The sequence below is a fragment of the Ceratotherium simum genome, chromosome 37 (assembly GCF_057802395.1).
Source record: "Ceratotherium simum simum isolate JZ-2026a chromosome 37, ASM5780239v1, whole genome shotgun sequence".
Classification (NCBI taxonomy): Eukaryota; Metazoa; Chordata; class Mammalia; order Perissodactyla; family Rhinocerotidae; genus Ceratotherium; species Ceratotherium simum.
In genome coordinates, this window is record NC_141936.1 from 19,649,699 (window position 1) to 19,666,358 (window position 16,660).

Genomic DNA, 16,660 nt, shown 5'->3' on the forward strand with positions numbered 1-16,660 from the left:
GACGTGAGGGATTTGGGTGAGCCACAGGTCAGAGGCCACCATAATCAGGGACATGAGGCACTGGAGTTCAGAGTCGGATTCCAACGAGATGGATGCTGAGTTGTCTCAAACGCTCTTGAGAAGAAAAAACATGAGAAAAAGGGGATTTACTTTCTGTTGGATAAGCAATACCCTTCCCTCCAGCAAAATCTATGTAAATAACCTTGATGTAGAACACCTCCAAAAGAAATTGACCTTCTCACAGATGAATGGAGCCTTTGAAGAATTTTCTTAAGATTTTAAATGAGCTTGGAGAGTCTGTAGAAAGGATCTCTACCCCACCCTGGCTGGATTAATGAGCGAGTATGTGAGTGCATGCACACATGGACCCCACCTCTTCTGTGGTTCATTGTGTTGCCCTGCCTTTATGCGTGGGACTCAAGGAAGAGAAGTGGGTGGTTTCAGTGGGACCAGAGCCAGCACAGGGGTTAAAGAGCCCCTCTTCCCCAGGTGTCCTCTGCACATTTGGAGGCCTATGCCCCCTCCCACCAAGCTCCGGGGTGTCTGAAGAGCCCAGGCCCAACCCCTTCCCACTTTGGCCTGGCAAAACCGTGTCCTGCACAGACCTGCTGGCCCCAAAGCTTCTTGGCTCCTTTCTCCAGCAGATCTGAAAACAACCTTCAGGTGGGGAATGGGACTAAGCAGCGGGTAGAGCCTGGGCTGCATCCAAGAACTCCCAGGAGGCCCCCTTAAGTTAAACCTGCCTGTAAAGGTGAGAGCAGGTGTGGTCAGCAAGGGCCCTCAGCCCCCAGATAAACACCTTCTCCCTCCACTGAGTATGGAAATCCCCCATGAGAGTTAGGGCTCAGACAGTCAATACACTAGGGAGATGTAAGAAATCGCCCTCAAAACACTCCTCACTGAGACCATCTGCCCCTTCCCCAGCCCTTGACTTCCCTTTCTCAATGGTGGTACCTTCTCATCTTTCATGCAGGAGGTCAAATGCCACCCCCTCAGAAAGGCCTTCCCGGGCCAGCCCCGTGGCTTAGCGGTTAAGTGCACGCGCTCCGCTACTGGCGGCCCGGGTTCGGATCCCGGGCGCGCACCGACGCACCGCTTCTCCGGCCATGCTGAGGCCATGTCCCACATACAGCAACTAGAGGGATGTGCAACTACGACATACAACTATCTACTGGGGCTTTCGGGGAGAAAAAAAGGAGGAGGATTGGCAATAGATGTTAGCTCAGAGCCGGTCTTCCTCAGCAAAAAGAGGAGGATTAGCATGGATGTTAGCTCAGGGCTGATCTTCCTCACAAAAAAAAAAAAACGAAAAGAAAGGCCTTCCCTGTCCACTCTGTCCTAAGTTAGTCTCTCATGGGAATCGTGATGGTGGTTCCCCGTGCATGTCCTTCAGGACCTCCCCTCTGTGCTGGGGACATGTCTCTGGTGTATCTCTCTCTCCCACTCAACTCTAGATTCCCTGAGGTCAGAGATCATGCTCATCTTGCTCACCTGACCTACGCCCATGCCCAGCACAGTGCCCGGGGCATAACAGGCTCTTTACAGATATTGTTAAATTCATTCATTCATTCATTCATTAACCCATAAAGATTCTTCTCCAGAGAAGGTGTTTACCAGTGGGTAGAAAGAGAGAAGACAGTATAGTTTGCCAACACCAGGTGTGCTAGGCTTGGTCTTCCTGGCTTCATGCCACAATAGGTAAATGACTGAGCATGCCCACAAACCAAACATGTGATTCCTACTTATAATATAACCCATGGTTAATGCAAGAACATGGTACTCTTAGCATGGTGTGACCCTGTACCCAGAGCCATAGTAATAAACCCCAGGTAAAATGGCTTGCTAAAGGCAATTGTTGCAACCAAATAATAAGGCTAGAATTTCAGAGGAAATTCTGTGAATTCTAGACAATATGGATGAGACCCAGGAATCTAGGAAAGCCCAGTTTCAGGGCTTCTGCCAACCTGTAGGATCTCCACCTGGACAGGTTGGTAACCAGCATCACCATTTGAGCGCCTCTCTCATGTTGGAGCTCAATCTGATATCAGCTCGTATCTTTTGCTGAGACCTCTTTCCTCTAAACTCAAGGCTGTAAAGTGTAATTTGTAACAGACATATCTAAGTGTCCATTCTTAAAGCCAGACCTCTGTTAGACTAACCCAGAGGGATGAGAAGAGGGGAAGAAAACATGCAAGGTTAAAGGAGAAAGACACCAATAGATTCTTGAAAGAGTTTGATGACAAACTCGACCGAATGTGCCTGGCGCTTAGGATGGGACCTGTACCCCCTGCTGCCCTGGGGAGCTAAGGAACAACAACAAGGAGAATGGAATTCTGCATTCCCAACCCCACTTCACTCTCCATTCTCATGGGTCTTGCTTTTATCCCCCGCTTGGATTAATATGCAGGAAGGCTGGTCTTCTGAAACATGTGTAAAACCACAGTGTAACCTGGAAATTGAAGAACAGACCTTAATAAATCAATCTGAGACAACTCCTGGGTCATGACTCATGTACCCAAGTCCAAATAGTGGATCTGCAGTGACGTTTCCCCCTCAGAGGACATGTTAAATCCGCCACACATGAACAGGCTACCTAATTCAGTAGCCAATTAGGACACAATAATAACCATGCCTCCAAATAAATCTTAAAGCACATTAAGTTTGGGTCCATTGAATATTAAAGCTCAACAGGTTTCACTAATTTCCTGAATTTACTTGTTTATATGAAACTGAACGTAAACTCTGTTTGGGTGATAATCTCTTCGAATCCCTAAATCCCACTTCTGGTTTTCAATCTCAGACAAATGAAGGAAGAAAACTAAATTCCTCAACTTTAAACTCCAAACATCTTGGCAACTTTGGGTGGAATGAAGGTCTCAGATGGGGTTCTCCTTTGTCTCCCTCCAAATTTCTAAGCTCCTTGAAAGGTTTCTGGATGATAAACTAAATATGGCACAAACTCCATGGAGCACAAGCCAGGGAGGTCTTGGCCAAGAATTTTTAAAAATGGAAGTGTCAGCCTCTACTGAAGAATGTAGGGATATTTTTCTTTTTTCACTTTTTTTTCTTTAACGTGGCATTGGTATGCAACATTCCTCAAGTGGATCTAACCAACTGCAAATAACTAAAAGGCATTTTGAATCTTATTAATAGAGCTGCTTTTCTTACTAACAATACAGGCAAGCAACAGTGGCCTCTGAATTTAACCCATTAACATCTGAGCCTTTCTAGCCTCAAATATGTGTGAAATGTCACAAAATTATAAGCAAGAAAGCATCTAGGCAAAAACACAGGAGAACCAGTGAGGCAACTCGAGCGAGTTTCCTTGAAAATTTGTATTCTCTCCATCCCAACCTCAACATGAAACACTTGGCAAAGTAACATTTTATTATTACCTGAGTCTTTGACTCTCAACTCCACATGCGAGGGCACCATTTTCCTAAACTAATTAGGCCTCAATAATCTCCAATCAAAGTAGCATAAGGCTGATTCTCTCTATTCCCCCAAAATCTGCAACCAAGGCTCAGATCTTAACCTACTGATGCAAAGGTAAGCAGAGGCAGTCTTATGCACCTGCTCTGCATAACAATCACTCCAAAACTTAGTGGTTAAAAACAGCCATTTTCTTTTGTTAGTGATTTTGTGGATTGTGAATTAGGGAAGGGAATCAACTGGGTGGTTCTCACTCCAGACCTCTCCTGCAGTTGTAATCAGATAGTTGCTGGGTCTGCTGTCATCCGAAGACCCAACTGGGCTGGATGTCCAAGATGGTGGGCAATTGATGCTGGCTGTCAGCTGGAGCTCAGCGGGGGCCATTCCTTGAAGCAAGCACCTCCACATGACCTCTCCAGCAGTTCAGGCTTCTCCCAGCTGGGTTCTGAGACAGAGCATCCAAGAATAAGTGTTCCAAAAACAAAAGTAGGAGCTACACAGCTTCTTCTTACCTCACCTCAGAAGTCACGCAGTGTCATTTCCACTACATTCTGTTGGTTGTGAATGGGTCACTGAGGCCACTAAGATTCGTGCAGAATTTGTTTCACCTCTCAATTTGAGGAGCATCAAAGAATTTGTGGCAAGTTTTTAAACCTGCTACCATCAGAAGTGATTGCCCCAGTGCCAAGGGCAGAGCTGGTCTAGGCCACAGCTCCCTCAGACACTGCCATCCTTCTTCACATATACTATGTTGTCTAGCAACCTTCTGGCTATCCCCTGGGAATCCAGGTGACAGTTGCTTTCCTCTATGATTCCTATGTATCATATGTTCCTTTCCACATGTACTCCTAATCCTGCCCTGGAGACAGCTCAGGGAAGAGTGCACAAGGTAGGGCCACGGTGTACAGCTGCAAAAGTCAGACACCACACAAAGGCAACCAGCAAAGGTGTGCACCCCTGCCTATTCAGGCACATTGCTCAAGGTTGTGTCTACCCAGAGAGGCTTTTTTGCCTAATTTTAACCGAGATACTATGTAGGCTAGCAGCCCTGGGTGCTCAGCTATGTCTCAGAGACTTTCAGCACCCACAGTCATATACTCTCTAGTTCCTCACTTTCTTGTCAATACTGCTGTGCAGAAAGGTGAGAGGAAGGACAGGGAACGTGTACCCGCTGCTCTGAGGTAGGCAGTGATGCCACCAGAATGTACGAAGTGCTGGCAGAGTGCAGATGGGCAGAGGCTTCTGACTGAGGAGGGAGAGAAAGGCTTTGTGCAAAGATAACCTCTGAAAGAGCAATGAGGATGCCTGTGATTGAGTTAGTGAAGAGGAGAGGGTGTAGTCGTTCCCGGCAAAGGGAATGAAAGTACAAAGGCATAAAGTGGAAGATATAATCCAGGAGTGGTATAGAGAAGCCTTTGGTGGGAGCGCAAATTAGCACAAGGAGCAGGGAGATTAGGCAAGAGAGAGAAGTTGGGCAAGCCCAAGCTTCTGGGGACAAGGACCCTCTCCTGAGGTGCAGCAGCTCCTCCTGGTGTCCCCCCAGATCCCCTCAGATTCCCCTTAGTTTCATGCGACCCTCCCCCAGCCTGCCTGTGCTTTCCTTGGCCACATCTGCAGAGGACTGCCCTTTGACCACACACATGGAGGCCCGGAAGTACCTGGAATTGATGGGGGAGCCAAGGCCTGCCAGGTGAAGAAATACAAGAGCCCAGCACTATTGCCTTATGGCAGGGCAAACTCTGTGGGTGATTTCTGCACCTGCTCACCCACAGGTCTGGCTGAGGCTGGAACATCACCTGAAATCTCACCCTTGCCTTGCTTCCTCTCCTTTTCTGGCCCACTCCCCCACTCTCTTACTTGTCTATCCTGGGAGAACATCCTTAGTAGTCACTTCACATCAACACATGTGAAGGAACCCCACCTGAGACATGAGGAAAGTGCCAATGATCATTCCGGTTTGATTTTAACCTAATTAGGCCTAAGTAACCTCAAACCAAAGCGCCATAAGTCTGACCCTGACTATCCCTCCTACCTCCACCCCCACCCAATCCCCAAAAAAAGCAAGACTCAGATCTACCTCACTGCAGCAGGAACACCCAGCAGTGTTGGTTCCAATCTCATCAGGGCACATGGAAAGAACTAGAATGGCTTTTCATGGTTAGTGTCCTCTTCACCCATAGAATCTCAATAGCCACAGAGGAGAGAGGCACCAGTCACCATGCTTTGCCTTAAGCAGGACTGATATTCAAAATATTTAACAGCATGGCATAGGCACCAACCAATTAGCGTGGATGGCAGCTGTAAACCATTGATATCCCGTGATTCTCTAGTTCTTCCTGGTCATAAAGATGACCTTCTATAACCTGTAGGTCACTACAGCTCAAAGACAACATCTTAACCTTCTTTACCACTTCCCCAGGGCCAGGTTAAAATAATCCCAGGTCTGTTATTTACCATCTGGGTGCTCTCAGACAAGCTATTTACTCTTCTGAGCCTTTATTTCTTCTTCTGTAAAACCGCATAATAATAGTACCTTTAATAGGGTAGGATTTAATAGGTGAGGATTTAATAGGTAGTTTAATGGGGTAGTTATGAGGATTAAATGAGATAATGCATAAAAAAATTAGTAGCGGTAACCTAACGGGATCCAACAAACAGATCTTAAAATATACAATGCTTCAAACACAACACGTTTCTTGTTCACAGGATACACCCAGGAGTATGAACCAGGTTGGCATTGGCCTTACTCTACGTGGCAATTCAGGGACCCAGACTCACTCCATCTTGTGGCTCTAGGGCTGTGTCATCACCTACATCTAGCCAGCAAAGGGAGGGGGTGAGGAGGATACACACCCATTCTTTTATTTATTTATTTTTGTAATTGAGGTCACATAGGTTTATAACATTATATAAATTTCAGGTGTACATCATTATATTTTGACTTCTGTATAGATTGCACCATGTTCACCACCAAAAGTCTAGTTGCCATCTGTCACCATACACACGTGCCCCTTTACTGCTTTCGCCCTCCTCTAGCCCATTTCCCCTCTAGTAACCACGAACCTGTTCTCCGTATTTACGTGTGTGTGTGTTTGTTTATCTTCCACATATGAGTGAAGTCATATCACACCCATTCTTTTAAAGGGCTCAGCCTGGAAGTGGCACACATCACTTCCCTTCACAGTGCCATGGAGGGACTTGATCATACCTCACTGCAAGCAAGTCCTCGACATGTAATTTAGCCGTGTGCCTGGTTACAGCCATAGCCCTCTAGGCAAAGCAGGGACTGGATTCTGATGGCCAGCTTGCATTCCTTGCCCCCAAACTCAACAAATGTGAGCTGCTGTTGTCATTATTGTTCTTTTTGTTGGGTATGCCAGCAGGTATTTGCTGGTTGCTTGAATGATTCAGTGAAAAGGAGGAAGAAGAAAGAAAGGAAATGGACATTACAGGGTAGAAACAAGAAGAAAGAAGAATAGAGGTGGGCTGAGAGAGGAATGTGTAAAAGGATGGTACACAAGACACAAGCTGTCGAGGGAGCCGCTCACGCCCACTGCGTCAGCAAATGCTACAACCAGACTCTTCTTGGGACTTTTCACCAAGACCCCAAAACACGCTCACAAGCTAGGTGTACCAACAGTCACGGCACCCAAACCGTTTGCGAGTCCCCTTATGATCACCACACTTGCGGGGTGGCAGAAAAACCCTCTCTTGCCTTAAGCTCCAGGTTGTTTTAAGTAGTCAGTCTGAACTAATTTCCTTCTCAGCTTTGAGTGGGTTAAGGGCCAGAGGAAAAAGTCTGCCATTCTAACTATATCCAAGGAGTGTGCTAAACTCTGGTGGATGGTAATTAGCATCCAACTTCTTTACTCTGCCCATACAGTATTTTCAAATCAATTGCTCAGCATTAGTGATTCTGCTGGGATTGATTTAATAGCCTAATATGAAGTCTCAGCCCTTCTGTACAGGTTAATTACATGTGGTCTCATACATTCTAATTTAAAATACTGCCTTTGCAATTATCATCAGCACTAAAACGGAGCACTAGTAATGAAGCTGGGCTAGAATTTTTTTCCAGAAGTAATGAATTGAAAAACTGAAATGACTTTTAATTTCTTTGGCACTTACCATTTCAATTTCTCTTCTCTTCTGCGGGAAATATAAATCAGGGTCTCTTCCTTGTTTCAAATTGTTACGAAAACAGGCAAGATTGACTTAAAGAAAGCAGAAGTCTTTGATTTTGAAACAGCCAAGACTTAACTACCTGGATTTTGACCAACCGCAAGGTCCCCTTCCCCTACCCTAATCCCCCAGTTAGGAATGTATTTATGCGTGAATTGATGTATTTGACAAGCTCTGACATGGTGTTTACTGTGTGGCAGATGCTGTTCTAAAGCTTTATAAATATTAACAACTCTATGAGGTACTGTGTTAGTTATGTAACAAAGTATCCCAGAATGTATCGGCTTCAAACAACAAACATTTATTATCTCACAGTCTCTGTGGGTCAAGATTTGGGGAAAAGCTTAGCTAGGTGGTTCTGGCTCAAGGTCTCTCACGGTAATCAAACCATTGGCCAGAGCTGCAGTCACATGGGCTAGAGAACCCAATTCCAAGTTCATCCACGTGGTTGTTGGCAGGTCTCAGTTTCTCCCCATGTGTACCTCTCAACAGACTGCCTGAGAGTCCTCACTTCATGGCATCTGGCTTCTCCTAGAGCAAATGATCCAAGAAAAGGAGAGGCAGAGAGAGAGAGACAGTAGAGATGGAGAAGAAAGACAGAGAACAAAGTTGAAGCTGCGGTATCTTTTATAACCTAATATCAGAAGCGGTGTACCATCACTTCCACTGGATTCTCTTGGTCACACAGGCAACCCTGGTACAATGTAGAAGGGGATACACACGGGTGTGAACACCAGTAGGTGGAGATCCCTGGCGGGGGGGGGGGGTCAGCTGGCTACCACAGGTGGGTATTATTATTATTATTCCTGATTTACAGATGGGCAATTGAAGCACAAATAGATAAAGGTCACCATTAACATGTAGCAGAGCCAGGATTTGAATCTGGCTGGTCATTCTGCCTCTAGAATCCAAGATCTGAACAACTACACACACATAAAACGGTGTGCCCTCATTTAATTTAACACAGGGTTCAAGAGCAGCTTACAGGCCAGCCAACAGTATTGTTCTAAATTAATAATTGATGGAAAACTTTTGCTGAGGATAAAAGATTTAAACTACTCATTATCATCATAAAACGCTCCTTAGTGTCCCCTGGTCTCTGCTGTGTGAGGTAAAATACTCCCATATCCTGGGAATTCCTTACTTTCCTGGAAAATCAACCTAACAGCCATCACTATTACTAGATTCTTTCTAAATATTGTACTCACATTGCACCACTAACCCATTGCTTCCTGTTCAAACCTCTGAGGAGATAATCACCGTCAGCTCTATGTGAGGACACTGCTTGTGCTAAAACCTGTTATTAGTCACACTCACCCTTCACATCCAAGCCCCACTGCCCAGTCCATCCAGGGGTCCCTGGCACCAGCTCTGGCTTCAGAGACATATCTGTACATCTCTGACATTGTGGATCAGACTGGATCGCAGACCTGGGTCCAAGAAGGTGGGTATATCAGGGAACCTTCCACTGGACAGTAAAAGGGATTTTGCTAGCCAGTTTTCTAGGCACTTCACATATATTATTTTATTCAATTCTCTTATATCCTCTAAATAGAATAATGATAATCATAGTTCATAGCTAGAAGAGATTGCGATCTTACTGTGTGCCAGGCCCTATGCTCAGTGCTTTATATACATCAATTCATTTTATCCTCATGGAAAGCGGAGAGGTAAATTTGATTATTGTTCCCACATTACACATAAAGAACCTGAATCTCAGAAAGGTTAAATGGCCCAAAGTCACACAGAGCTGGGATTCAAACCTGAATATGTCTTACTATAAGAGCCATCTTCTTTCTGTCTGGACCAGAAGACACAGGGACAGGGGCACGGTCCTCCAGTTTTATGCAGGGCAGCTGGGTGCTACCCCTAACCTCCCCTGGGGCCCGTCGTTTCACGTCCACGTGGTCCATCAGAGGATTTTTCTAAACAAAGACAATTCCTTCTCTAAAAGAGATTCTGGGGCCGGGTGTTAAGACGCCTTTTTTTTTCTTTTCTCCACTATCAAATAAAACAATATATCAGGGGGTTAGAAAGCCTTCTTAAAGGACCAGATAATAACTATTTCCAGCTTTACTTCTGGGCCATGTGGCCTCTATCACAACTACTCAACTCTGCCATTGTACCAGAAGCAGCCGCAAACAATACATAAATCAATGAGCATGGCTGTGTTCCAATAAAACTTTATTTATGGACCCGGAAATTTGAATTTCGTATAATTTTCTCAAGTCACGAAATATTCTTCTTTTGATTTTTTTTTCAACCATCGAAAAATGTAAAATCCATTCTTAGCCCACCGGCCCTGCAAAAACAGATGGCCGGAGTTTGCTGACCCCTACAATGTACAACAGAGGAAGTCAGAAATTCTCCCCATGAATTGAGTGCCTTGGATTTTATCAGATCAACAAAAAGCCAATTCTGGGGAAACATCTTGTCTAGAGGGATTGTTCTGAACGTAAATGTGCAGGGATAAAACCACATGGATGAAGTAATTTCTCACTTTTCACACACTTCCTGGCTGGAAAAGTCCATGAGGGATGTGATGTACACTCACCAAATCGTGCCTTTGTGGCACGGGCTTAGATTTCCACCTTCTCTCTCCTGTTAGATCATAACAAGAGCTGAGCCCTAGTCACCTGTGTGTCCCCATACAGTCCCATTCAGGCCTCTCCCTGAACCTTAAACACACCCATGGGACATGTTATCCAAGCCAGAGAGAGAACCAAAGCCCTAGCAAGGATTTTTTTTCCATTTTGTGGGTTCTTTTATGTGAAAAGTTTAACAAGGGTATAGAAATCAAATCACATTTAGTTAAGTATTTAATAAAGCATCTTATTTTAAAAGAATAAAATTATATGAAATTGGGTGTATACTGGAAAATCCTGAACACAGAACCACCATGAATATTAACAAAGAAAGAAAGAAGAAAGGGAGGGAGGGAAGGAGAGAGGAAGGTAAAAAGGGAGGGAGGACAAAAGGGGGAAGGGAGAGGAGGGAGAGGGATAGAGGAGGGAGGGAAGGAAAGAAGGAAGGAAGGAAGGAAGGGAGGAAGGAAGGAAAAGGCAGAATATAGACTATTTCCTATCAAGTTCTTCCCTAACATATTCAATAATTTATTTAACAGAGAGCTGCTATATAATAAAATAAAATCAATGATACATTCCATGTCATTTTTGAGTAATGTACTATTTTCCAGAAATACCATTTTTACTTCCTGTTCAACTGCCTCTTACAATAATAAGGGAAATTACTTATATTTATGTATATGTCCAGGAAGGCATGTTTCCAAATTTTAAGAATATCAAGATTACGCTCAGTCTTTTCATTCAAGGCATTAAGCTGCCCCTGGAACATACGATAAGATAACCAGGCTTCCCACAATACACACTACAAGTTTCAGTGACAATGGAATCAACCCCACTAGACAGCGGGTTTGGGAGGGCAGGGACTGTCTTATTCATTTTGGTCCTCTGCGGACTAGAAGTCATTTGATAAATGTTTGTTGAATGAATGAAAAGTAAATGTGGGAAACATTTCACCTTAAGAGAATTAGAACCTATTTTCTAACAACGCAATAGCACTTGAACAAGACAAGTGTTCCTGGGAGATAAGAGACACCATAAGAACTGAACAGCAAAAAACAAAGGGGAATGTTGCAAATGTCACAGATAGCAGAACCTGCAGGGTATTCCTGAGCTTAGAACAAATGCTCCCCGTAAGAGAAGACTTGATGATAATCCATCTAAATTCACCTCTTTGCCTAAATGAGAAAATAAAATCTTAAATTTCCCCAGCCTTAAACAGGGCCAAGTTAGAATCAATATTTTCCGGTATGAGGAGAAAAACAAGCAAGTCAAAATACCACCGTCATATCAAAGCTGGAGCTAGCGTCAAAGTCATGGTTTTATTTTGCAAAGAAAATTAAACCAGGCCACCAACATTAAAAATAAAAATAATCACTGTTTCTGAATGTGCTTCTAGGTTGTTCCTCCAGCTAATATTCAGCTCATTTCAGCCAGAATGATCTGATGCTTTTCTAACCTCCTGACTTTGTCTGAGTCTCAATCAGTTGCCACCAAATAAATACCAGTCAGAATGGAAGAGGCATTAGGTTCTCTGTGTGTAGAAATCAGTGGAATTTCCCAGTGAGGGCATCCACAGGGTGGGGAAAGTGACTTTGGTATTGGGGAGAAGCCACACTCCCTGTGCAGTTGTTAATCCGAGCACCAGGGTGAAGCCTCACTTCACTCAAGTCAGATGAACCACTTGACAGATGGGACAAGGCTGCCCATGAGGCCATGGGGCTGGCCCTCCAGTCTCCACTGGGGCCTGGCTTTGGGAGAGGAGGAACAAATGGGGCTGTTACTTCTTACATTACACACGTCTATACATATTTTCTTTACAAGTTTCTTTTATAAAGATATAAAGTATATGCCACTTTCCAGCTGTATGATCTGAGAAAAATTATTTCCATTTTTTCACACAACCTATTCCATGGGATAGTTAAGAGATATGGCTGAGACTGGCCAGCTAATCTCCAAGTCCATTTCCCCTTCCTCCTGGGTGCACAGCAAGACTACAGTTCCCAGCATCCTTTGCAGTAGGTGTGCCCATGTGACTGAGTTCTAACCAATAGAATGTGAGTGTATGCTGCTTCCAGATGTAGCCCAAAAAACATTCACTTGTGTTCCTTCACTCTCTTCCCCCACTACTGTCTTCTTGTAGACAAGCACAGTGACATTGGAAACAGTGTGCTGAAGATGGCAGGGCCACAAGATGGGAGAGGCCTGGGCTCCTGATGACTCCTTGGATGACGGCCACCTACCAATCATGAACACTACCTCAGACATTGTGTCAGTTTCCCAGGACTGCTGTGACAAAGTCCCACAAACAGGGTGGCTTCAACAGCAGAAATTTATTGCCTGGCAGTTCTGAAGGCTAGAGGTCCTAGATGAAGATATAGGTAGAGTTGGTCTCCTCTGAGGTCTCCCTCCTTGCCTTGTCAATGTCTGCCTTCTCCCTGTGTCTTCACATGGTCTTCCTTCTGTGCGTATCTGTGTCCTCATCGTTTCTTCTTATGGGGACACCAGTCATATTGGACTAGGGCCCACCCTAATGACCTCATTTTAACTTAATCACCTCTTTAAAGACCCCATCTTCAAATACAGTCACATTCTGAGGTACTAGGGGTTAGGACTTCCACATATGAATTGTGGGGGGGACACAATTCAGCCCATAACACATGGCCATGCCCAACATCGATGGGACAGGAAAGCAGACTCCACCCACCATAGCAAAGATGGAAAAAGAAGCAAGAACTGTGAGCAAAATATTGTCATCTGCCACCGGAGACAATGATGACACAGTGTGATAAATACTAAGATGGAAATATAACACCATAGGATAAAATCCAAAAATATCTGGCATTGAAACTCTTCCCAAATCGGACTCAAATACCCGTCCTTCCTGATCTCAGCTTTACTGTAGAATAGCACTGACCTCCTGCACAAAGGGGCGAGGACAAGTACAATGTGATATAGTAGAAAGAGATGTACCTGGATTCCTAAAACTTGTTACTTTCTACATGATACTCTGCTTTCTCATCCAGCCTGAGCCAAAAACCATCTGCATGATCCTGGGAAAACCATATTCTCTCTCAGCATCTATAACCTGGTTTCTAAGATGAGGAAACAGACTCTAAGGTCCCTAAGATTCCTTGACCCCATTTCTTTTCTTTGCGATGTGTGTTCCACAGAACATTAGTCTCAAGAGATGCCATGCAAAGAAATGTTTCCATAAGCAAATACGTTTGGAAAATGCTGCATATGATATCCGTTTCCTAGAATACCAAAGATTATGAAAAGTCCTACAATAAAAAAAAAAAAAAAAAAAACCTGTTTTACTTCAACTGTTTCCCAGATGTATTTGGCCTCAGAATTTCTCTTTCTGCCCCTTGTAACATGGCCCAGAACCGATGAAGTTCTGGGAGTTATCCCTAAGTACACACAGACTTGGAGAGCTGGATGTTTTTAACGTTTACATCCTGTTTCTCCTCCCTGTACCCAGAGAACATGGTGCTCTGTGAATCCTCGCATCTAAGCCAGAAAGTCCCACAGACTATGATGCGGTCACATCTCACAGGCCCCCACGCACCACAACTCAATCTTCCCCATTCTCTGAAAGTTCCACAAACAGGACAGGGAATGCGCCAGGCATCACACGCCCCCATTGGTCCATGGGGACTCCGTGCACTTATTCCCAGTGTTACTCAAAAGAGTTTTGCATCTCCTTTTTTGGGGATTCTCTTCAGTCTGCAGCGTGTTTTCAAAATATCTTTAGTAATGGCATATCTGTGTCCTTTGTGGGAGAGATTTGAGTTTTGGAAACAATGAATGTCTACTGAAGCCAAGTTTGGTGAATAAGTTGGGTGAGGAAGCTGAGAAATACTGTTCTGCATCAAAAGTGGAGAGAAAAATTCACCTCATCTTTCAGTCAGGCCCATGCTCCTCTGGCTCCCAGGTCTCTGGAACAAGAATAGTCGTTCCAAATGAGATTCCCATGCCGGAATCTCCACACACCATATGCCAAGCGGTCTGTGGCTCCCTTGAACGGCAAACAATTATGTCCACTTGTGTGTTTTGCTCCTTTATTTGGCCCCTTGTCTGAACAGAGATGCATAATCCAGTGTTTCTTGCATTGTGAGTTCTCCTGGGGCCATTCATGTTTCTGTTGCCAGCTATTGTTCTGAATTCAGAAGACTATCCCCAAATTGCACATACGTGTCTTTAATTGAGCCGGAGCCATTCTAATGCCTCCCTTTCTTCCCCTCTCTCCTTATCCCCTGCATATGATCATGCTGTCTCTCTCTGGCCTTGATCCCAGGGCAGGGATTGTTTTGTTTTTTTAACACTATTCCTGTTATTCAGTAGTCGGCTTGTGCTTTTTCTCTCCTTCAAACAACATTTCATTGCTTTAACACAACTTTTTTCAACGAGGCAGAGGGGTGTTCTTTGAAGACCCAAATTATCCTCAAAGCTGGTCCCTCAACGCTGCTGAGATTTGGGCTGAGTTTTAATAAGTAGAACATGAAACAAAAGAAAGAAGTTTTATGCCATCTTCTCTGAGAGCATTTTAACTGTGGCTATATAACCAAAGATTGTCAGAGCGAGAAGGTAACGTAGAGGTCATAGATTCTTAGTGGGTTCCAAACTTCTTTAGCTATGAAACTCACTTCAGACAAAAGCTTTCCGGATCCCGAATATTAAACAAAAGCAACGAAGAGTTCTCAGGACAGTTGAATTCTTCAGATTGGCTTGAAATGCTTCATTGTTTACAGATCTGAAGTATCTGAAGCTCCTCCGCTCTTGGATTTTGATCACAGCTTAAAAACAGAGACATTTTACTGATGACAAAGGTGAGGTCCAGAGAGACTCAGCGAGTACTTGACAGAGCAAGAAATAGAAACTTTGCCTCTTGGTTCCAGGTGTAGCCCTAAGACTGGCTGTGCATCTGAAGCGCTGGGGAGCTGGTTAGAAACACAGATTTGGGGGCCCCAGCCTCTGAGGATTCTAATTCAGTAGGTCTGAAGTGAGAACTTAGAATCAGCATTTTTTTAATATGTTCTATTTTTGTCGTTTTTTTTTTTTTTTGGTGAGGAAGATTGGCCCTGAGCTAACATCTGTTGCCAATCTTCCTCTGTTTGCTTGAGGAAGATTGGCCCTGAGCTAACAACTGTGCCCATCTTCCTCTATTTTGTATATGGGATGCCACCACAGCACGGCTTGATAAGCAGTGTGTAGGTCCACGCCCGGGATCCGAACCTGCGAACCCCAGGCCACCAAATTGGAGCACACAAACTTAACCACTACACCACCAGACCAGCCCCTAGAATCAACATTTTTTAAAACTTCCCTGTGAGTGCTGGAGATCCAGATTGAGGACCAATGATTTGTACTATCCAGTCCTCCATGCCCACGCACCAAGGGGCAATAGATTGTTCTTAGGAAAAGCAAACAACCCAACCCAGAGAAGAGCCTAGATTTGTTCATGATATGATCATTACTACAAATGAAAGTAGAATGAATTAAGACTTTGAATCAGGTCCAAAAATTAATTAGTGGGTTAAATGGGTTATTTACAAATCACCACTCAGAAGGACTCTGACAGATGTTTTGGGTCCCTAGATAATCGCCTGGCATTTTATAGGCACGATCCCTGAACAGTGTCTTAAGATTGCTCACGCTTTGCCATTTACAAAGCGGCTTTCCATGCATTACCTTTTTCAGGCCATTCAACAACCCAAAATATGGGTAAGACAAGTCTTATTTTTCCCTTTTACAGACAATACAACTGAGATTCACAGAAGAGAAATGGCCTGGAGGGAGGAAATACAGCTTGTAGGGCTAGACCTAAAACCAAAATCTTGGATTCTGAATCCAATATGCCTCCTTAATGCATCAAAAAATAATCCATATTACCAGAGCTTCTTTTCTGCTCACTCCAGCATAATCACAAATGGTATTATAAAATGGAAAACTCAATAACTCTAATAGCTATCAAAAAAAACACTATTGATGCTCACAGCCAGGGCCTTATGATGTTTATTCTAATGTCCTCATTTACTACTACACCATCATTGTAAAATGAAAACCGTTCAACAGAATTGTATCCTTTGACTTTCCGAAATCAATTTCCACTTAGGCTAGGAAGTACAGTAGTAGTAGGTTAAAACTCAAACTTGGAAGACTCCACATGGCAAATTATTCATCAGTAACAACAATAAAAAGTCAATATTGATTTCAATTTTAAGAGGAAATGGAACTTCTTAGGAATCAAAGGAAAAGCTCAAGAAATGTGAGCATTTCGTACTTGGGTTCCATTCAACGGAACCAGGTTAGCTACGGCCTAAGTGATTTGATGTTTTTTCTTCTTATCATGATCAACTTTGCATCAGCAGACTACACCGTGGATGCTGCGATTCACTTTATTACCCTGGCTCAAGTCTTTGCTCTATTCCAGGGACTTATCATTTCAGTCACATGGACGT